The sequence below is a fragment of the Neolamprologus multifasciatus genome, chromosome 2 (assembly GCF_963576455.1).
Source record: "Neolamprologus multifasciatus chromosome 2, fNeoMul1.2, whole genome shotgun sequence".
NCBI classification, from domain to species: Eukaryota; Metazoa; Chordata; class Actinopteri; order Cichliformes; family Cichlidae; genus Neolamprologus; species Neolamprologus multifasciatus.
Genome location: NC_140440.1, coordinates 34,517,695 through 34,525,302, shown reverse-complemented (window position 1 = coordinate 34,525,302; position 7,608 = coordinate 34,517,695). Strand labels below are relative to the sequence as shown.

The 7,608-nt window shown below is 39.1% G+C and overlaps 1 long non-coding RNA gene across 1 annotated transcript in view; it reads left to right on the top strand.

Annotated features, from left to right (window-relative positions):
• Positions 1 to 7,608, top strand: part of LOC146524965 (uncharacterized) — a 214,718-nt gene that overhangs the window by 46,271 nt on the left and 160,839 nt on the right. The window lies entirely within an intron of this gene.

Sequence of the window (7,608 nt, the reverse complement as noted above, 5' to 3'; positions counted from 1 at the left end):
CCTATACTATGACTTTAAAAAGAGACTCTAAAGACTTTTAAAACCTACATCAACCAAGTCTGTGCTATGTAAACTTCCACGACTAAACTTAAAAACAGAAGAGTGGACTAATGGGTTTTCTCTTGTACAAAATCACAAAAGCCTACCAAGACTAGGGACAATAAAAGTGCAAGTCGATAAATGGGAAAATGTCTGTTGAATGTCAATGTATTGAGAAAACGACCGTGGCTCAAGATTTGGGAGTTCGCCTTGTAAACTGGAAGGTTGCCAGGTCGAGCCCCGGCTCGGACAGTCTCGGTCGTTGTGTCCTTGGGCAAGACACTTCACGCCGATGGTGCGATATGGCAGCCTCGCTTCTGTCAGCCCAGGGCAGCTGTGGCTACAACTGTAGCTGCCTCTACCAGTGTGTGAATGTGTGTGTGAATGGGTGGATGACTGGGTGTGTAAAGCGCTTTGGGGTCCCTAGGCGGGACTAGTAAAAGCGCTATACAAATACAGGCCATTTACCATTTAAAACAAAAAGCCAACTAACTTGTGGGTTCATATGGAACAGACTGCAAGGTTGAAATTATTACGACAATATTAATACAGTGGAGGAACTAATATGTTCATCCCCTGCTAAATGTTAATAGTTTCATTTTTGTAAGATACCAAAATCAAACAAAAATCTAGGAAAATAAAACATACTACATAAAATTTATGAATTGATTTACATGTCATTGATTGAAATAATAATTAGATCCCCTACAAACCACGTAAAAATCTGGCTCACACAGATTGTAATTTGTGGGTACACAATGGGCACAAAACCAATCAATTAATTACAATTTATGTAAGCCTTTGTCTGAATTCTGTTTTTCTCATTACATACTCATAGAATGACATGATGATATAATATCATCATGGCTCTACTGAATGCTTATAACAAACTGCTAGTTAATACAATTCTACAGTATCAGTGTTGACAGTGTCATTAATCAGTTACCCATAACAACAGTTTGCCATTGCTGCTTCATATTGCAGCATAATATGTACAAGATATTGCAGATAAATTCCCAGAGGGCTATATGCTCATTCATGTATTAAAGGTATGGTGTTAATTTTGATTTGTTAAATGTGCCAGAATGAGCAAAAGGTTAATTAACCTGTTATCAAAACACAGCTTAGATGCTGCAAATTTCATTTCACAGGCCACAGAGTTTTGGTTGCTATAGGTAGCTTATATTATTTTGACATGACAAATAAAAGATTGCAGAAAAGTGAAGAAAAGTGGATTTTAATTTAGATGAAGCAATAAAATACTATAGTTTTCATGCTTACATCAAGCAAAAGTTTCACATTGTAGCTGCTTCACTGACAGTTTAAGCAGAGAAGTCGCAGGTTCCAGGCCTGCACGCAGGTTAATTTAAAAAATGTAGCCTGCAAGTGCAAAATCACACATTGTCTCGGCGCTAAACCTACAATTGTGATAGATCTTTGTAAACAGTGCCATAAAGTTCATTGTGGAACTTTTAATCTGTAAGTGCAGGCAAGCAAAAATAATGCTAATTTTAAATCTAAACTGGGCATTGATTCAGCTTGAACTATCTTCATATCATTACAGCCACAATATAAAGCTTCTGTGACTGCACCTTTAAATCCTGAACAAAAGGCACATGCTAGCGGTACAAAAGTAATGAGGAAAAGGAAATGGTGGTGTTGCGTTTCCACGCAAGAGCATCAAAGCAGCAGGTGAGACGGTGCTAACTGACTGTTAATGAAAAAAAAAAGGTTATAATGAGTGCAATACAATCACCTGCTGGCACAAGCAAATAGTGAGAGGGTGAGAGTGCAGTTGGGTTGCATTAATGCCAATCTCATAGGATATGAAGCATATAAAGAGGTAGTCGTTTTGCACTGCTGGAGTACTATTGAAGCAGCATGGATTCCAGTGCTAGATGAGTTTTACCTTGCTATACACTCACATAACATGCAATATCTTATGACTCTCAGTGACTAAATAATTCAGTTGTGTTTCTAAAAGTGAAATAAAATAGACTTTAAAGGAATTTGAATGAATATTCGTTTTAGTAAGGTGACTGCTAGGACTGCCAGAACAGTTTCAGCATCACTTATGTTACTTGAGCGTGGAACAAAATTTTTCAAGAGGATATTACCTCATATGTAAGGTTACCCCCTAAAACTCATGCTTTAAGGCATCACTCAAAGACAAAGACAAAACTGAAGACAATGGGATGCACAGGTGAGGTGAACTTTGGCAAAATGAGGGGATCTCTGCAGCTCGTTACCGTTAATGAAGCCAGGCTGTTTTTTTGGTTTGTTTATTTGCCGTTTGCTTGCCCCTTATTTATATTCATTGCCGTTTATCAAAGATGAGAATTCTGGATTTTACTCAACCTCTGATGTCCTGCATTTGAATGCAATTACCTAAAGAGAAAGGAAATAAAGACTTTTAGTCAGATCAGTCTACTAGTAAATGAGCTTTCAAAGTCAGTCTTTAGTGGAACGTTTTTAGAGGAAGTCTCTGACCTGAAGCATGTGACGGTGCAGGGACAGTTTCCATTTGTTTCTGTGTTGCACAGTAGGGCCTCCTCACTGTGCTTCTAGAGCTTCCTGCAGTGGTGGAGATGATACTGGTCTGGAGGGGACTGCAAAATCTTGTTTGGGAACAGAAGTGGTTGATACCTGACAGAACACTGTAAGGGGTTTAGATCAGTGGCTGAGACATTGTGTTTTGGGCATACTCCATCTAGGGGAGAAGTGAACTCCAGGAGGTGGAATTACAGACAGTGACACAGTGGAAAGCTGCTTCTAGTTCCTGGTTATCCCGCTCAGTCTGGCCATTACTTTGAGGATTGTACTCCAATGATAGACTGAGGTGCATTGATTAACAGAATGTTTTCCACACCTGAGATATAAAATGAGGGCTGCAATCTTAGACGATGTCTGTCACAGTATGCCTGACCTGTGAGGTGTGTGCAGTGTTTGGAGAACACATGCAGGGGCTCTATGTGAAGCTTTTCTGTAGGCATAGATTGTGCAGACTAACAGGCTACCAGAAAAAATATTTGAGGAAGGGGGACAGCTCTACTCCCCCACAGATGGCAACAAAAACTACTCTATTTGCCTGGTGAATAACTGGAGACTGAGGAGATAACAAAGAGACTCTTCGAATGCCAGCTTAATAGCCAGAAGCTCCAAGTTCCCAGCGTTCTGCTTGGATGGAGACAGATGACATGAGAAGAAGGCACAAGGATGCAGCTTCCTGTTTGGGCACTTCCACCTGGGTGTCTGAAGTGTCAATGTCAACAATAAACACACAAGTCAGGCTGACCCAGAACTGGGATAGTAATAAACTGAGCCTTTAGTTATTTAAAGGCAGCTTCAGCTTTAGGAGTCCTGCTGCATGATTTAATCCAAAAGGCATAACAACGTATTCAAAATAGCCAACAGGAGCATAGAAAACTCCTCCATAGAAGTATATGCTTTCAAATGATAGGATACTTGTTTTTTATTGTAATGTTCTTTAACCCTTTAAGACCTACCATAGAACCAAGTCCGCCAGAGCTTATATTATATTTTTATGTGGAGCCATTTTTGGGAGCATTTCAAGTTGCTATACATCAATACAACCATTACAGCCTAAATTTTAATAATATGTCTGCATTAAGTGCATAGTAATTACATAAATTGCAAAAAAGTGCAATAAACTACAAAAAAATTGAAAATCGTTTTTGTTTTTTTAACATATATTTCTAGTTAGAGAAATTTAAGAGGCTTATTCCTCAAAACTGTAAATACAAAAAAGTTGCACAAAATAGTTTCCCACCACAGGAAATTTATTTTGAGTGTCTTCATAGTTTTATTTTTGAAATACACCAATTTTTATATACTGCAGGAAAAACTAAAATAAATATTATAGTGCAAATTTGCAAAAAAGCAGCATATGCATCAAAATAAACTATTTCAGCAGTGCAATATGAGTCCTAAGCATCCCAGAAACCACACAGAAAGTCATAAAGTCAAAGATAACTTTTAAAAACACCAGTATAGGCTCATGAGGCCCTGATGGTAAAAAACTACATTTCCGCAAAAATGACGTCACTTCTGGTTTCGGGCAGGTAATGGCGGACATGCGATAGTTCACGCTGATGGACGTAGGAAGTGTTATGAACAGCTGATCGGATCGGCAAAGCGTGTTTCTGGAATATTATGTTTTTGTTGCTGCAAGCGCTTTTTATGCAGTTTTTGCAAAGCTATATGTGGAAGGAAACTGTGACCGAGGACAAGCTGATGGCATAAGATGTAAGTACAACTCCTCCGGTTTCATATGCAAAACACATTATTGCGCTAGCTTACGTGGTTGCAGAGCTACCGGGATTTAAAAATAGTTACGCAAAACAGAGCGTGCCCGCTCCAATCGGTTTTAAAGGGTTAACCAAGTCTATATAGGCTACAGGGCAGTAAAGTCTTATCTTTCCAAAGAAAACACAGAACCAAGAGGAAAGGAAGAGGGACTAATGATACCCACAGCCACTTAATCCTTGACGTATTTTTCCACAGCCCCCCCCCCCCATTCAGCACATGACAGATTACAGAGATGGCAAGGTGGCAGTGGGACCCCAGGGAGGTCACAAGGCTGATGGGGTGGTAAGAATTAGGCTTTATTGTTACTGAACCTCTCCTGACCTGAAACTAACCTCTCCCGTACTCATATTCTTCTGGCACAGTCTTGGTGGGGGTGGGGGGTTGCAAACAGGTGGGCAGACAATAATTACTCCAGCTGGCATTTCAACCTTCAGGCCAATCAATTACAGGATTATGAATTTTCACTATTGGTATTTGAGGAGAGGAAAATACAAAGAACTGCATGTACTTACGGTGATTTCATGAGCTATGCAGGTTCCACCCAATGAGCAATGTTGGTTAAAGATTTGCTATTTTAGGCAGTTGTCGCAAGACTAAGACTTCTAAGATGGAAAATGCAAATAGGGATTCCCATCCAGAAAGCCCTCTTCAGCGCTTGAGTCCACCAAAGCCTGGAGGGAGTAAGTTACCTGGCCTGAATTTAATTAAGCTGGAAACTGAAGATGAGAAACGGAGTTAGAGTTTAAATAACTCACAGGAACCCCTACAGCTACTGGTGAGTGTTCTCTTTTGGCTTGACCAGGGAAGCTGCCAGCAAATGTCCAGCAAAACCCCAACAGATTCACTTGTATGGTCCACAAGGGTCCTCCTTGAAATGCCCCAGCTAAATGGGCTGTTGGTCAAATTGTGGGCTGGAGATGGAGATGTTTGGTGCATCACTGGCTAGAAAGCCCATTCCTGGTAGCACTTTCCTTGTTGTGTTCCCACAACAGGTTATCAATTTTGATACAGTAGGAAACTAACTTGCTAAAGGAGGACATAAAGGCTCGTTCAACTTTCAATTGGAGGTTGAAACTGTAGGAACACTCTCCAGAAAGCCTCATCAGTCCACCCAAACTCAAAATTTAAGAGTCAAAAGGTTACAGACAACAAGGGCCTCGCAGAAGATTTAAAAACCTCTTAGCAGCTTTCTCTGTATGCAGTGGTTGATAAAAGGCTAGTTTTGAACTCAAACACAAACTCTGTGTAAGTTAATGCTGCAAGTAACTCAGTGGTGCTTCAGCCCAATCCAACATCTGACTCCATAATAACCTGATAATATAAGAAATTCTGAAGATGAACAGGGCTTGAGCTCGGTACTTTATTAAAGAGAAGATAACAGTAGTTGATGGAGCTAAAAGAGTCTGGGCTAACTTAAGTTGTAATTGCTTGTTTTAAATTGCTGCTGTTAAACTGATGAATGCAACACCAGTTCATGTCTACTGAGTGATGTTTCCAAATTGTGAATGAACTGTTTGACAGTGAGTGTACAGGTGGACCCAAAGGTTAACACAACACCCATGTTTTATTTCACAATACCTGCACCAAAGCAGGGCATCATTTTAAACTTAAAAAAAAACTTAAAACATTTCAATCCAAACTCAAGAATAGTCTTACTAACATTATTCTATTGCAAGCAACTACTCTTCAGAGAAGTTCCACACAGATGACAAACGTCTGTTACTTTGAAGTGGGCATTGCCATGAATAAAAGAAGGCTAAAATGACTTGATTTGATCAGAAAATACATTTGTTTTCTGGTTTGCCATATAAATACATATTCTCTTAGTATAATATGCATGCGTATGTATATATGTTTGTATGCTATCCCCTAATTCAGCGGTCCCCAACCTCCGGGCCTCAGACCGGTACCGGTCCGTGAGTCGTTTGGTACCGGGCTGCGAGAGTTGAGGCTCAGGTGTGAAATGTATAGTTTTCAGGGTTTTTAATCGGAGTTATTTTGTTATCGTTTTTATCGTTTACTCGGTTTTCCTGGGTCTTTTCACGTGTGTTATGAATAAATCTTCTTTTTTTCAGTACCGGTACTAGTTTTATTTTGTTGTATTTATCCGCGACACCTTAAAGGCCGGTCCATGAAAATATTGTCGGGCATAAACCGGTCCGTGGCGCAAAAAAGGTTGGAGACCGCTGACCTAATTAATAGGTGAAACGTTGCATACATTTATTTAATATAGATCCCATTTCTTTTGATTTCCCCATAGATGTTCACTTCTTCATCCTCCTGTAAATGTGATGTCACATTCTTCACTTGCATTTGTTTCAAGTGTTCCATTCAACATACACCGATTTACCCTTAATTTGTATCCAGCACAGAATTTTGCTGGAGTTGTGAAATAAATATGGTCTAAAGACTTTGAAAAGGACAATACTACTACTAATAATAACAATGATAATAATAACAATAATAATAATTTTAAAAATGAGAGAAATAGGTTTTTCTCAATCGCTTTGGCACCATTCTCACAGCAGAAATGTCATTCATTCTCAGTGCAGCTTTCAAAAGGCATTTGTCATAAGACAGACTCACCTGTGTAAAAGACATTGCAAAAGATTCTGTGGAGAATGAATATAAACCTTTCTGACGGCCAGACTACTTCAAGTCACTCATTACAAACAGGGTATGCAGAAGAGCATCTCTGAAAGCACATTTAACCTTGAAGCAGAATAAGACCTTACCCAGGGTCACACCTGTAACCTAAGAACAGGATTGCAAATATGTATTTCTTCTTTTGCAAGTGAGTCTCTGATATCGTATTGCTGGATTCGCTCTTTCATACATACTTAAAAAAAAAAGTTGGAATTTGACTGAGAACGCTAACACAATGCTAGACAGTGTTCAGTTAAAGGAGATATCCGGAGATGTGACTGACAAATGTACAAACTGTTTTGATGAGTTGAGAGATTTAAGTGAGAATTGCATCAACACAATAAAAATATCTTTAGCACTGAAGCATGTGTAGAAACAATAGCAGTGTGTATAAAAGGATAAGATTTATTTTTTTAAAACTGAAGTCCTTCAGGGACTCTTCATGTCCAATTAATGGAAGTATTGTAATTCTGGAAGATACAATCATTATAAATATGGTTTAGTACAAGTTTGTATTGATTTGCTGCGACACATTTTTGGGATTCTAAGGTGATTGAATGTGGCAAGGTTGTTGAGGCTAGACAGACTGATTTG